The sequence below is a fragment of the Erinaceus europaeus genome, chromosome 9 (assembly GCF_950295315.1).
Source record: "Erinaceus europaeus chromosome 9, mEriEur2.1, whole genome shotgun sequence".
NCBI classification, from domain to species: Eukaryota; Metazoa; Chordata; class Mammalia; order Eulipotyphla; family Erinaceidae; genus Erinaceus; species Erinaceus europaeus.
The window spans coordinates 69,541,491-69,556,131 of NC_080170.1; the positions used below are offsets into that span (position 1 = coordinate 69,541,491).

Consider the following 14,641-nt stretch of genomic DNA (forward strand, 5'->3'; position numbering starts at 1 on the left):
AGAGGACTGAGGTTCTGAGAGGAGGAGGAGGCCTGAGGGTGATCAGAGGCCTGGGGTGCTGAGAGGAGGAGGGACCTGAGGGTGTTCAGAGGCCTGGGGTGCTGAGTGGAGGAGGAGCCCGGAGAATGATCAGAGGCTTGGGGTGCTGAGAGGAGGAGGGGTCCTGAGCGTGTTTAGAGGCGTGGGGTGCTGAGTGGAAGGTGCTTGAGGGTCTTCAGAGGCCTGGGGTGCTGAGAGGAGGAGGAGGCCTGAGGATGTTCAGAGGCCTGGGGTGCTGAGTGGAGGGGGCCTGAGGCTGTTCAGGGGCTTGGGGTGCTTAGAGGAGGACTGGTCCTGAGGGTGTTCAGGGGCCTGGGGTGCTGAGGTGAGAAGGAGGCCTGAGGGTGTTCAGGGGCCTGGGTTGCTGAGGGGAGGATGAGGCCTTAGGGTGTTCAGGCCGCTGGGGTTCTGAGAGGAGGAGGGGGCCTGAGGGTCTTCAGGGGCCTGGGGTGCTGAGAGGAGGAGGAGGCCTGAGGGTGTTCAGAGGCCTGGGGTGCTAAGAGGAAGAGGGGGCCTGAGGGTGTTCAGGGGCCTGTGGTGCTGAGGTGTGGAGGGGTCTGAGGGTTTTCAGGGGCCTGGGGTGCTGAGGATGAGGGGCCCTGATGGTGTTCAGGGGCCTGGGATGCTGAGAGGTGGAGGGGGTATGAGGGTGTTCAGTGGCCTTGGTCGCTGGAGGAGGTGGAGGCCTGAAGGTGTTCAGGGGCCTTTAGAAATTAAAAATATTTTACTATGTACATATGAATATAATAAATTTTAATTAATATAGCATGCAGTTCTATATGCTGACAGTATTAAACAATGAATGAAGTGTTCTCTGGCTACCAAGGTAAACTTTCAAGGTTGTATAGAGCAGATGGTGACATGCAGCTATTTGGTAGTATAGTTAACTGACATCACAAGTAATCTGTTATCCCAGTGACTTTAAGCTGCAAATAAATAAGCATCAGTTCATACAGGGTCTGTTTTATCATCTTCTTTTTGTGACTATTGGAACATTATGGTGAACATAGTAAAGACTGTGTAGCAGTATTGTGGAAAGATCTGCTCCATTATGCTGCTCCTAACTTTTTTGTGTTCCAGTGTGACAGAAGGGTTTGAACCAAGGACCTATGTACCTCAGGAGCCATGCCCTACATTAAGATTCAGCCATGATTCAGTATTTTTGAACTGAGTACAATTGATTTATCTTATAATTAAAGATATGTCAAGTCTGCTTCACAAATTTGCATGTCCTCCTAGCAGATTAGCCATGCTTATCTTCTCTATATCGTTCCAATTTTAGTATATGTGCTGCTACAGCAAACATCATAAGTCTGCTGAGTGGAAACCTCTGATCCTTGTCCTCCTTTGGTGAAAGAGTTTTGTATAACATCCTCTCTGTCTCCTATGGATGTTATTCTGTTCATAACACTTATTGTTAATTTTGAAATTGATATTGTGAGACTGTAGTTTCCACTAAATACCCATGTTGATTTGAAGGCTCATTTAAGCAACTTAGTGTGTAACTGTTTTATCATTTCAGTAGATACATCACTGAGCATTCTTCTGTTTGCCTGATTCCTTGCCTCTGCTCTTACTTTTTTTAGAAGCCCAAAGGATTTTAATAGTTTTCTTTTTAGTTGTTTAATATCTGAAAATTCTCCCATCTGTCTTTCTTATTTTGTTTTAGCAGTTTTATTTAAGAATTCTTTCTCCAACTGTCACAGAGTCACCTCATGTTTTATATGCTAGTTGCTTCCTAATTTTCGTTTACACTTGCAGGTCTCGAATACATGCAAAGTTCAGATTTTAGTGATCTATGTCACAGGATAGGGATCCAGTTTACTTTCCGTTAAGTATGCCAGTTTTCTTAGTGTCTGTCTTTTCTTTTTCCATAGATAAAGCGGTGCTGCACTTGTATATGAAGTTCTCGTATGTGACTTGAACACTGTATTTTACTCTCTGGTTTGCTTTTTGTTCTTTTCATTCCATGTGTTTTCAGGACTGTGATTTTTTTTTTCATTTGTAAAAATTTTCTTTATTGGGGAATTAATGTTTTACATTCGACAGTAAATACAATAGTTTCTACATGCATAACATTTGCCAGTTTTCCATATAACAATACAACCCTCACTAGGTCCTTTATCATCCTTTTTGGACTCATATCCACCCTCCCCCCAAACCCAGAGTCTTTTACTTTGGTGCAGTACGCAAAGTCTAGTTCAGGTTCTGCTTGTGTTTTCTCTTGTGATCTTGTTTTTCAACTATTGCTCAGAAACTTTACCTGAATGATTTCTGTTGTGGCTGAGTCCATAAATATCAACTATAAAATACATGCAGGCAGATGAAGTAAATCACTTCTGTTTAAATTCCACACTTTTTTATATTCATGTTATTAAATATTCCTGATTATCATTCTTGCATATATATATATATATATATATATATATATATATATATATTCCTATTTATTTTTGTGTAGAATCCAACAGAGAAATTAGGTGGTCATTATTTGAGTAAAACAAAACCACAAATATTCACATTTTCTGCAGCAGGATGATATACTGTGTGCACATTCTCATTTTGTATTCTGTGGGAAGTGTATCTACCACTGATTGTCTTTGCCAGCAGATATTAATTCCCAATTTCATCAGATTCTTTCAGAGATTTTATTTTGTCTATACAGAACAAAGCCCACATATATTTAATTAAAGGAAAACAGCCACAAGTCCACAACAAAGAAAAAACAGAAGTTGTTGTTGTTTTCTCCCCCAGTAAATGGCCCTGGTAAAACGGGACAGTCAGTTTTTCAGCAAAAGAATGTACCTGAACATGAATATTACATGATATACAAAAACTAATTCAAACTGAATAAAAGATTAGAACATGAGATCTAACACCATAAAATCTTAGAAGAAAAACCAAAGGAGTTAAGCTCCTTGATATAGGTCAAAGTAATGCTTGAAAAAATTGGACACTGGAAGTGGACTGTGATTTTGCACTGTTTTCCCTTCTATGAATAATAGCCTTATTTGGAAATGATGATAGATTCATAGGAAGTTACAAAATATAGTACAGAGAAGTCTGGTTTTCCCCACCAGTAATATACCATAGCACTTCCTAAATTCCTTAATAGTTACAGTATTATTATTACTAAATTATGTGATTAGTGCTGTAAGCCATTATGTGGAGAGTAAATCCTCCATTCCTTGCCCATTTTCAAAGCTGGTTTAGCTATAATAATTTTTAAGACTTTTTATATTTATTTATTTATTTATTCCCTTTTGTTGCCCTTGTTGTTTTATTGTTGTAGTTATTATTATTGTTGTTGTCATTGTTGGATAGGACAGAGAGAAATGGAGAGAGGAGGGGAAGACAGAGAGGGGTGAGAAAGATAGATACCTGCAGACCTACTTCACCGCTTGTGAAGCGACTCCCCTCCAGGTGGGATGCCGGGGTCTCAAACTGGGATCCTTATGCTGGTCCTTGCACATTGTGCCACATGCGCTTAACAAGCTGCACTACCTCCCGACTCCCGCTATAGTAATTTCAGGCCCTCCAAACACACAGAGGTATTTTGCTTGTATTTACACATATTGTTTTGCACATAAATAGTTATTTCACTTCTGATAGTTAATGTGTCTGTGATCATCCATAGATCATGTGCCAGTTACATTATGTTTTCACACTCATAGAGAGAGAGTAAGAGTCTCCACATTTCTGGAGCTGTTATAGGGAGATAGATGCATGAGAACTAAATAAATACAATTTTGGCATGTTAAATAGAGAAATCTAATGCAAGATTGTTTGGCCGGCAGATTTTATAACTTAATGATGGTTAGAAAAGATCTCACAGAGAGGACGACATTCTAGCAGGAGCTTGAAGGATGTGAGGAAGACTGCCCTGCAGAACTCTTGAGGACACTGCTAAGACCCTACTTGGTATCCTTGAAAAAAATTCATTAATCAGAATGGAAACAAATAAACAAAAGGCCCTCATTCTTGTAGGATAGACAATTGGATAGAGTGACTTTTACTCAGCTTGAGAAGGAATCCTTGAGAAGTTTCTGAAATGTATGGCATGCTGTGATGGATCTGTTTGTCTGTTTGTCTATCTATCTGACTCTTGGTATCTGGGATCAGACATGGTACCTCTTTCATTCAATTCCAATATGCTGGTGCTGTAATTCCAGGCCCCTGATTTTATATCGTGTTACCTTACGTGTTGTGTTGGAGTGTCAGGGGACAGGGAGATAGAAAGAAACCGATTCCATCTGTCTTTCTAATCTATCACTCTCTACCCCCATTCCAAGTCTCTTTGCAAACAAGCATGTTATACACTCAGAATGAGCTTGTCCTATGAATTCTGATGCTTCATAACTAAGACAGTGCTATCTCTCCAGTTTATAACTTCTTCACTGTCTCTATAAGAAATAGTGCCATTGCCTCCAGTTTTCTATTTATAAAATGGAAATATTGACAAGAGCATAGGATAAGAGGGGTACATTCCCACACATTGCCCACCCTCAGAGCTCCATATCCCATCCCATCCCTTGACAGCTTATCTATACTTTATCCCTCTGGGAGTGTGGACCCAGGACATTGTGGGGTGCAGAAGGTGGAAGGTCTGGCTTCTGTAACTGCTTCTCTACTGAACATGGTCACTGGCAGGTCGATCCATAATCCCAGCCTATCTCTCTTTCCCTAGTGAGTCAGGGATTTGGGGAAGTGGGTCTCCAAGGGCCATTGGTGGCATTGTCTCCCAAGGAAGTCAAGTTGGCATCTGGAACCCAAACCAGTGTCTCCAATATTTTAAGAAATAGTGCCACCTCTTCAGTTCAGCAGTCTGCCAGTATATTTTCACTCCCTACCCCTATACCAAGTTTCCATGCAAGCACATATTCTACCTCATGTTATAAAGTCAGACTGAGCTTGTCCTATGAATTGTGCCTTTCCTATGGTTCCTTTCCTCTGCTTGTAAATCTGTCAGTGAAACTGAGAGGCCTAGTTGAGGAAGGGTGCCCACTGAAATAGAAGGACCAAAGGCAGCATAGATGCAGGGGCACTGCCCTCACTCACTCATACACTCTTTCTCTGCCCCTCCTTGGGAGCCTGTCTGGCCCAGAGGGGGGTGCCTAGTATCTCCAGACACCACAAAGGTCTTCTTGGAGTTTGATGTGTAGCTGTGTCTGGCAATCAGTTACTGGAGGGAGGGTACTTTAAGAACTAGTCCCACCTCTCCAGTTCAGCATTCTGCAAGTCTCCATGCAAACACACATTCTACCTCATGTTAAAAGGGCAGACTGAGCTTGTCCTATGAATTCTGATGTTTCATAACTAAGACAGTGTTATTTTCCCAGTCTGTAACATAACTCAAATGACTGCTAAGATGTAATATGCAAAACATCTAAATTGACTCCAGTGTGTCTAATTCCAAAACTGACCTTGTGGGAGTCTGGCGGTAGCACAGCAGGTTGAGTGCATGTGCCAGGAAGCAGAAAGACCAGCATTAAGATCCTGGTTTGAGCTCTAGGCTCCCCACCTGCCGGGGAGTCACTTCACAGGTGGTGAAACAGGTCTCAGGTGTCTTTCTCTCCCCCTCTCTGCTATCCCCTCCTCGCTCCATTTCTCTCTGTCCTATCCCACAACAATGAGATCAATGACAACAACAATATTAACTATGACAACATTTTTTTAAAAGCAAGAAGGGCAAAAAAAGGAAAAATAAATAAATGTAAACAAACAATTTGCCTTAACATGCCTGATGCTCCAGAGTTTCAGGTTCAATCCCCCTCACCACCATAAGCCAAACCTAAACAGTGCTCTGGTAAAAATAAATAATATAAAATTTTTAGGTGGGGGTAGGTAGCATAATGGTTATGCAGAGATTTTCATGTCAAAACTGACCTTGCCATCAGCCTATATCCATGCTACCTTTCTCTTTATTTCCATGGATAGTCACCTCATATGCACAACCCCCAGTTTGACAGTTTGTCATCAGACCCCATGAATAGATACCAAAGCAAAGGTTTATTTTGTCTTATCAAAAGATCCATGACATTAGCATCTCCAGGGATTTTTAGATTATAATGATAAATTTTCCACAGTATATATCAGTAAAGTTTTATATAATAATAACCACAGCTATGTAATATGTATATAAGATTTAACTTGCAACTGCTACTACATTTGTAATACTTTAGATAAAGCTCATCATTCTTGAGTTACTTCTGTAGTAGATGCCAAAACAGTTTCCCTCTGATCACATTTGATTTGATGAACACATGACAAACTGCAGGTCAGAAAAGATTCATTGGCTGTTATATCATTGTATTTTTAGTCTCCAACATTATTCAGTGGCATGAAACAAGGGATCTTGTGTATAGCAGTTTTTCCCATTATTGTTAAGACATCATTTCTTTCTAGATGGATAAATCAAAATTTGGGCCACGTATCATTAAATATTTAAATTAAAATGTTCACTTTCATTCCTCTGAATTCATAATTGTGAACTAGTGTTTTTTTTTCTCCCTCCAGGGAAAGAAGACACTGATCTTGCTAATGTGAGTATTCTATTTTAATATAAGCTGGATTTCTCACTTGTATTCTATAAAAGCATATTTTTTACTAATTATTTTATTTCCCTTGAAATTTAGAGTTGCCCTACTATGTGTTGCCCTGTTACTTTTTTCTGGCTATGGTAGATTTAGTGTCTCCAACCAGAACTAACTTTGAGGAGTAGCTCTGTTTTTTTCTTTATCATATAGGCATAAACAATATGCTGAGTAGTATCTGGGTGGTAGCTCAGCAGATTAAGCGCAAGTGGTGCAAAGCACAAAGACTGGTATTAGCATCCTGGTTCCAGCCCTTGCCTTGGCTTCCTACCTGCAGGGGAGCCTCTTCACATGTGGTGAAGCAGGTCTGCAGGTCTGCAGGTCTTTCTCTCACCCTCTCTGTCATACCCTCCTCTCTCCATTTCTGTATATCCTATCCAACAATGATGACATCAGTAACAATAATAACTACAACAACAATAAAAAACAGGGCAACAAAAGGGAAAATACAAAATAATAAAAAAGAATATGCTGAGCTGTTCAAAGAAACAGCTTTGGTATTACATACAAAAGATTTTGCAGCTTTCTGTGAAACTCAGTTTCTCTGTGATTCAGTTTTGGTGCCAGTGAACTAGCAGTCATATCTACTATGTAATGTAGAAAGCTTATTGTGAAGAATAAATAAAGGGATGAAAAGATGTTTTCATTAGTCCCACTCACAAGTTTGTGCGCAGATTCTATTAGCTGTTGCCATAATACCTTTTATGGTGAGTCTGTTGGTATTAAATTATCAGGAGGGGAGTATGATGACAAGTGAAGAGGCCTAAGAATTTCATGCCCAGTAGACTCAAACTTAAGACTTTTTGTGACTTTATCAGCTATTCTGAGCTGCATACCATCAATAGTTAAAGCTCCTTGAGGTTAAGGAATGCACTTTATATACAAGGCTGAATAAAAGTATATTAATTTATTTGTAAGGCACAGATATTATTCCCTTATAGAAAATCATTCCAGATACAAGACTTCATAATAACTGGTAGGTGAAGGAATGAAGTTAAAAGCAAGTATAAAATTAAAAGGCACAAACTATAAGTATTTTGTCTATAAAGGAGATAATTTCTCCTGCAGAGGTGACCCCACCCAGAGCCAGACCCCACCCTGTCTCCAATGAAGGTAGCAGGTTTGTTAAGTCACTGCACCCATCCTAATCATTTTAAAATGATGGCAAAATGTGGTCAGGCAGTAGTAGCACAGCGGGGTTAGCATGCATGGTGCGAAGTGCAAGGACAGGCGTAAGGAATCTGGGTTGAGACCCTGGCTCCACACCTGCAGGGGAGTTGAATCTTCACGGGCAGTGAAGCAGGTCTGCAGGTATCTTATCTTTCTCTACCCCTCTCTGTTTCCTCTTCTCTCTCCATTTCTCTCTGTATTATCCAACGACAATGACAGCAACAGTAATAATGATAATTAAAAAGAAAAAAACCAAGGGCAACAAAACGGGAGAGGGTGGTGTCCAGGTCAGTGGATTCCTGGTACAGGCACAGAGTCCCAGCAATAACCTTGGAGGGAAAAAAAAAAGAATGATGGCAAAAGATGGCATTTAATGTTACTGAAATTCTGAATTTTTACTGTGAACTTTTAAATTTTTTATAGTTTATTTTATTTCTTAATATTTATTTATAAAATGGAAACACTGACAAAAACCATAGGATAAGAGAGGTATAAGTCCACACAATTCCCATCACCAGAACTCTGTATCCCATCTCCTCCCCTGATAGCTTTCCTGTTCTTTATACCTCTGGGCGTATGAACCCAGGGTCATTATGGCGTGCAGAATGTGGAAGGTCTGGCTTCTGTAATTACCTCCCCTTTGAACATGGATGATGGCAGGTTGATCCATACTTCCAGCCTGCCTCTCTCTTTCCCTAGTGTGGTGGGCTTCTGGGGAAGCAGGGCTCCAGAACACATTGGTGGGGTCTGTTAGCGAGCATAAATCAAACCACCATCCACTGTAAGGAAGCAAAGATGTTTATTGACGAATTGCAATCCGGGCCGAGATGGTGACTGGTGTTAGTCTACCAAGCTCGACCCCGAACAGGGCTCAAACCATACAATTTATAGGAATTCAGACTACACTCAGGGAGGGGGAGCACATCACCTTATCAACCTACATCCAATAACAGGCTATAGCAAACACAAGATCCAATCATTTCAAACTTAGCAAAAGCATGATCCATTCAAAGCAAAGCGCGGGCTAGTTTCAAATATAGTAAGATCACACAACCAATAGAATTCAACCAGGCAGGGTCGCCACATCCTCCTGCCATTGGCTATGACCACCCATCCGGTAGGCAGCACACCACAAAGTCTGTTCAAAGGTCCTGATAAGGCTTGTCCCCATGTAGGGTCCTTCGAACAATGGGTGGCCTTCACTGATTAGGTCCTGTTTATTCAAGGGGGAAGGGGCAAGGAATTTTTCTACTTCACTCAGCAAGACATACTAAAAGCACTTAACAAACAACTGCATAAAAAGGGAATTTCAAGGCTACTGCCTTTTACAGGGTCATCTGCCCAGGGAAGTCCAGTTGGCATCACTTTAGCATCTGGAACCTCGTAGCTAAAAAAAAAAAAAGAGTTAACATATAAAGCCAAATAAGTAGTTGACTAATCATGAACCTAAAGCTAGAATATTGCAGATGAAAATTTGGGGGGGGCTCCATTTTACAGATAGCTAGTAGGCCCTTTTTGGTTATATACCAAAGGTCCCATGATTATACTCATTTTTTATTTGTTTGTTTTTTTTTTTCTGAGCCTGACATCTAATATGCAGGTGGATCCAAAATATTGTCTGAGGAGTGATATTATGGCTGGAAAAAGGACCAGAAAGCTGGATCGGGGGAAGAGTGTAGCTCCCAAATATGGGGAAGGTATATAAATATTGTTGACTGTAAACCCCAATAATTTGATGTGATCTGGGGCCGTTATTCAGTTTAGGAGCCTATGTGACCTCTGTATCTCTGTAGATCTGAGCTCACATTCTGTGTTCATGAATAGGAACATTCCAAGCTGCCCCGATTTCAGGACCTATCTTCCTCAGGTGTAGCATAGAATTTGTTGTCCAGCCTCCCTTTGGAGGATGGAATATTCTCTACCTTTGTTGATACATGTTGAGGGCAAGGTCCTATTGGGGCCCACAAATGGATTTATTTTATTATTCCTGATAGAGATGATCAGTAACAGTGGAGAGAGACTATGACCCACATAGTCAACGACTGCCACCTCTCCAGATTCAAAGGAGGTCTCGAAACTTTACATCAGGCTCAACCTGACGCTGTTGACTGGCTATGGAAGAAGGGCAAATGCTAGAAGAAGAAGTGGAGAGAGGGGTTTATTTGAGGTCTAGGCCCATCATGTCTGTTTGGGAATCTCAGGACTTCCCAAATAGGGTGGGGCTCAGTCCAGCCTTTCTTGGGCAGCCCTGAAGCTATTTCTTCCTTACTAAGCTGTTTATTCTGCCTGGAGACTGGGGAAGGGCCATACCTGCTACAAGTTCATGACCTTCTCCTAAACTGGTTCTTTTCTTTGCCTCCAGGGTTATCACAGGGGCTGGGTGATTGCACTAGGAATCCACTGCTCCTCCATTGCCACTATTATTATTGTTGTTGTTGCTATTGTTGTTGGATAGTACTGAGAGAAACTGAGAGGGGAGAGAAAGATAGACACCTGAAGACCTGCTGAAGACCACTTGCAAGCAAACCCCCTCCATGTGGGGAAAGAACCAGGATTCTTACACCTTTCCTTGCATTTCCCACTATTTGGGCACTTAACCAGGTGTACTACCTCGCCCCCCCAACCCCACCCCTCTTTTATGAGTAAGAACATTTTATCACATGATTAGAGCACTGGATCTGTTATCACTCAATACTTAAAACTTCAGTTCTGAGTATATAATCCTTTAAGCACTTAAGGTTTCAAATTAGTAAACTGATTTAATTTCAACACTGGGTTTAAATTGTTAATGTATTTCTAATAATACCTTTTTTAAAATTTTAAAACTGGTTCTAACCATGACACTAGACTTCAATCTGGAGCCATCTCATATATATATCAAGAGTGGAGAGCATCATGAGGGCATCAGGCCCAGAGGTAGCCCTGGTGGTATAAATAAATTAATTAATTAATGGAACTGAGGTAGAGCAGCACCTCTCCTGGTAGGACTGTGCCCAGAAGAAGTCAGGTGGGGAAGACAGGAGGCCTGCCATACACACACTCAAGCTCCTATCATTGATATTTTATTAAATTTCAGTGAAAATTGGGTGGTCTCAGTAGAAGACAAAATCAAGTAGTGAGGGGATCTGAAAGGTTTTGCTGTTCAGAAGACTAAAATGTAAATTGTCTTGGTGTGTGCATAAATACAAATATCAAAGGAGAGAGACTTGCTTTGTTGCAGGGATGTGAAAGAGAGATGATGTCATACACTAGTCTAATATTCTAAAATTAAGGGAAGTTAATATATATACCCATATGTCTTCAAAAGGAAACAAGTGTGGCCTAAGAGGTGGCACAGAGGGTAAAAGCTTTGGATGCTCAAGTAGGAGGTCCCAACTTAGAGTCACTGTATTTCACGAGCCAGAGTGTTGCTTTACTTCTTTCATTTTATTTTATTAATGACTTAATACTGATTTACAAAACTGTGAGATGAAAGGGTTATAATCCTATACCATCTCCTCCACCAGAGTTCTGTGTCCCCATTACTTCCATTGGAAACTGCAGTAGTTTTCCCAAGGTTACAGATGTGGGTTGACTATCTCTATAACTGTCTATACTTAGACATACTTGCCCATTTTTCTATGGTTCTACCTGCTCTTCATACGTCACACCTACACCCATAGCTATTTCCAACTGTCCATCTATTTTTCTCTTCTATTTCCTGGTCCTGATAGCATTGGAGTTTAGAGCCGTGTAATCATCTTCCCCTATCATTCCTTCCCCTCTGGGAGTATGAATTAAATTTCTCTATAGGGTGCAGAAGGTGGAAGGTCTGGCTTCTGTAATTGCTTTCCTACTTAGGTCTATCCATACTGCCAGTCTGTTTCTCTCTTTCCCTAATGGGTTGGGCTCTGGAGAGATGAAGTTCCCAGACACATCAGTGAGGTTATCTGCCTAGGAAAGTCAGGATGGAAACTTGATAGCATCTGTAACTTGGTAGCTGAAATGTGGTAAGATATAAAGCAGGACAAAATGATTAATAAACAGGAACCAAAAGGTAGGAGTAGGTTGTTCTAGTTATTTTTCCTCTTCCTCTTCAGTTTCTTCTCTCATTAACAAGTATTTTTAGAAAAATGAAAAAAAATCTCATCAAAAGCACTGGAATAGCATGAAGCTCTGTTGTGTGTATGTACACACACACACACACACACACACACACACACACACACACACACACACCGTGGAATGCAGCACTAGGGAGCTATGTTAGCAGACAATGTTAGCAAATATAACTTGCATGCTTTATTTGTCAAGAAAAATTCCACAAAAAAGGTAGCTCCACATAATTATCAAATGACATTACCACTTTGTGGGCAAAGATAACAAAAATAAAACTGAGGTATTTTTTAAATAGTGTAAGTTATTTATAACCTAGTAAACAAAGACATGTGACCAACTTGCTTTATTAATTAATTTCTTCAAAAATGACCTCTTAAATATATATATATATATATATATATATATATATATATATATATATGAGGCACAAGAAGGTACACAAACCAGACCACTAGTCTAGTCAGCTGTGGCTTATTGTGCTGAGGAATGAACCTGGGACCTTGGGAATGAAAATGATTTGCATAGCCATGTTGCTATCTCCCTAGCCTCAACTTTTAATTTTTTTATTTTTTTTTAAATATATATTTTTTAATATTTATTTTATTTATTTATTCCCTTTTGTTGCCCTTGGTGTTTTTTTGTTGTAGTTATTATTGTTGTTGTCGTTGTTGGATAGGACAGAGAGAAATGGAGAGTGGAGGGGAAGACAGAGAAGAGGAGAGAAAGATAGACACCTGCAGACCTGCTTCACCGCCTGTGAAGCGACTCCCCTGCAGGTGGGGAGCCGGGGTTTGAACCGGGATCCTTATGCCGGTCCTTGTGCTTTGCACCCTCATCTTTTTTATATCTTTTTTTTTAAAGTAAACTCATTAGAGTCTCAAAAAGTTAATCATCCCACTTAGTTATAAGTGTTGGCTTTAGACTATTTACACGTTAAAAATACTTCAAGGCCAACAAAATAGCACTTGGATAGCATGCTCACTGCTTTTCCATATGTACGACCCACATTTGCCCCTAGCTCTACCATACTGAAGGGAGCTTTAGAGCTGAGGGTTAGCCTCTCTTTTTTCTCTCTCTTTTGCTCTCACTCTCAAGTGTGCAGTCTCTTTTATTTTTCCTTTTTTTCCCGATTATTGCTGAGGCTCAGTGTCTGCACTACAAATCCACTGCTCCTGAAAGCCTTTTTTCCCATTTTGTTGCCCTTGTTACCCCTGTTGTTATTATTGTTTTCCTTGCTGAGAGAGAGGAGGGGAAGACAGAGAGGGTGAGAGAAAGACAGACACCTGCAGACCAACTTCACTGCTTATGAAGTGTCCTCCTGCAGTTGGGGAGCCGGGGGCTTGAACTAGGGTCCTTAGACCAGTCATTGTACTTCACACCATGTGCCCTTAACCTCCTATGCCACCTCTTGACTGTGCCCTGCCTTTTTTATGCCTCCAGGGTCATTGCTGGGGCTTAGTGTTGGCACTACAAGTACACTACTCCTGGAGGCAGTTTTTTCAATTTATTGGATGAGACAAAGAAAATCTGAGAGAAAAAAGAGGTAGAGAGGGAGAGAGAAAGACACCTGCAGACCTGCTTCACTACTTGTGAAGCTTTCCCCCTGCAGATAGGGAGTGAGGGCTCCAACCTGGATCCCTGCACTTAGTATTATGTGTGCTCAACTAGTACGCCACTGCCCAGCCACCCCCACTACCATCACCCTGGCTATCTTGCTGCCTATCTTTATCTAAAAATGTTTTAATTTAAAAAATTAACTTTTGGCCACTCCGACTTGTTTAAGATTTATTAAGCAATTCCAGGACAACAGAAGCAGATTCTCAGACAGCTGACTCAGGCAAAGGCCCTCATTTTGGCTCTCCATGTTTGAAGTTTGTGTGGAACTCACACTCTAATAATGTTATCTTTCTTTTTCTGGGCACTCAAGTTCATTGCATCAGGAATTCATGCCCAAGAAAAGTGCTTTTTTTTTTTACCTTTTGTATTTTTTAACCTGAAAACTATTTGCATACCCAATTACAAACAATAAAGCAAAAGCATTTGGACTAAAACTTTACTCAGTAATATTTTCCCCATGATGATAACCCCTTTTAAATTACTTTACTGGGGAAAGGGTAATTTTTTACAATACAGTTATGGACACATGGATACAACTTCTTTCCCTTCCCTCTCAATTTATCTGTCCTATCAAATAAGAAAAAGGGAAGATAGGAAGGAAGAAAGACCACTGGGAGGGGATACATGGAGAGCTAGCAATAACCCTGATAGGAATCAAATAAAGTAGGGGGGAAAAAAGAGTGAAAAAAGAGTTAAAAGCTCTTCAGGGTTTAGTGTTGGATAGCTCACGTGGGGAGCATCTACCTTAACCTGTGCTTGCACCTGGGTTTGTCAGCCAATCACTGCATGAGAGCACTTACATGGGAGAACCTTCCCAAGAGGTGGGGACATGCTGTGTTTCTCTCTGCTTTCCTCTCACTCACCCTCCCTTTACTTCTCTGACTTGCAACCCCTTTATAATTTAAAAGGAAAAAAAAACAGTCTATCTGGAGTAGGGCAGTAGCATAGCAGGTTAAGTGCATGTGGCGCAAAGCACAAGGACCTGGGTAAACAATCCTGTTGGAGGTCCAGGCTCCCCACCTGCAGGGGCAGTGCTTCACAGGCAGTGAAGTAGGTCTGCAGGTGTCTATCTTTCTCTCCCCTTCCCTGTCTTCCCCTCCTCTCTTTATTACTCTCTGTCCTAT

The 14,641-nt window shown here is 40.8% G+C and overlaps 1 non-coding gene across 1 annotated transcript; it reads right to left on the minus strand.

The window, feature by feature from the left end:
• Window positions 1-1,234: 1,234 nt before the first annotated feature.
• LOC132540567 (U6 spliceosomal RNA) lies at window positions 1,235-1,341 on the minus strand. Its single transcript, XR_009551765.1, has one exon. It is a non-coding gene; the product is annotated as a U6 spliceosomal RNA (small nuclear RNA).
• Between the last annotated feature and the right edge of the window lie 13,300 nt (window positions 1,342-14,641).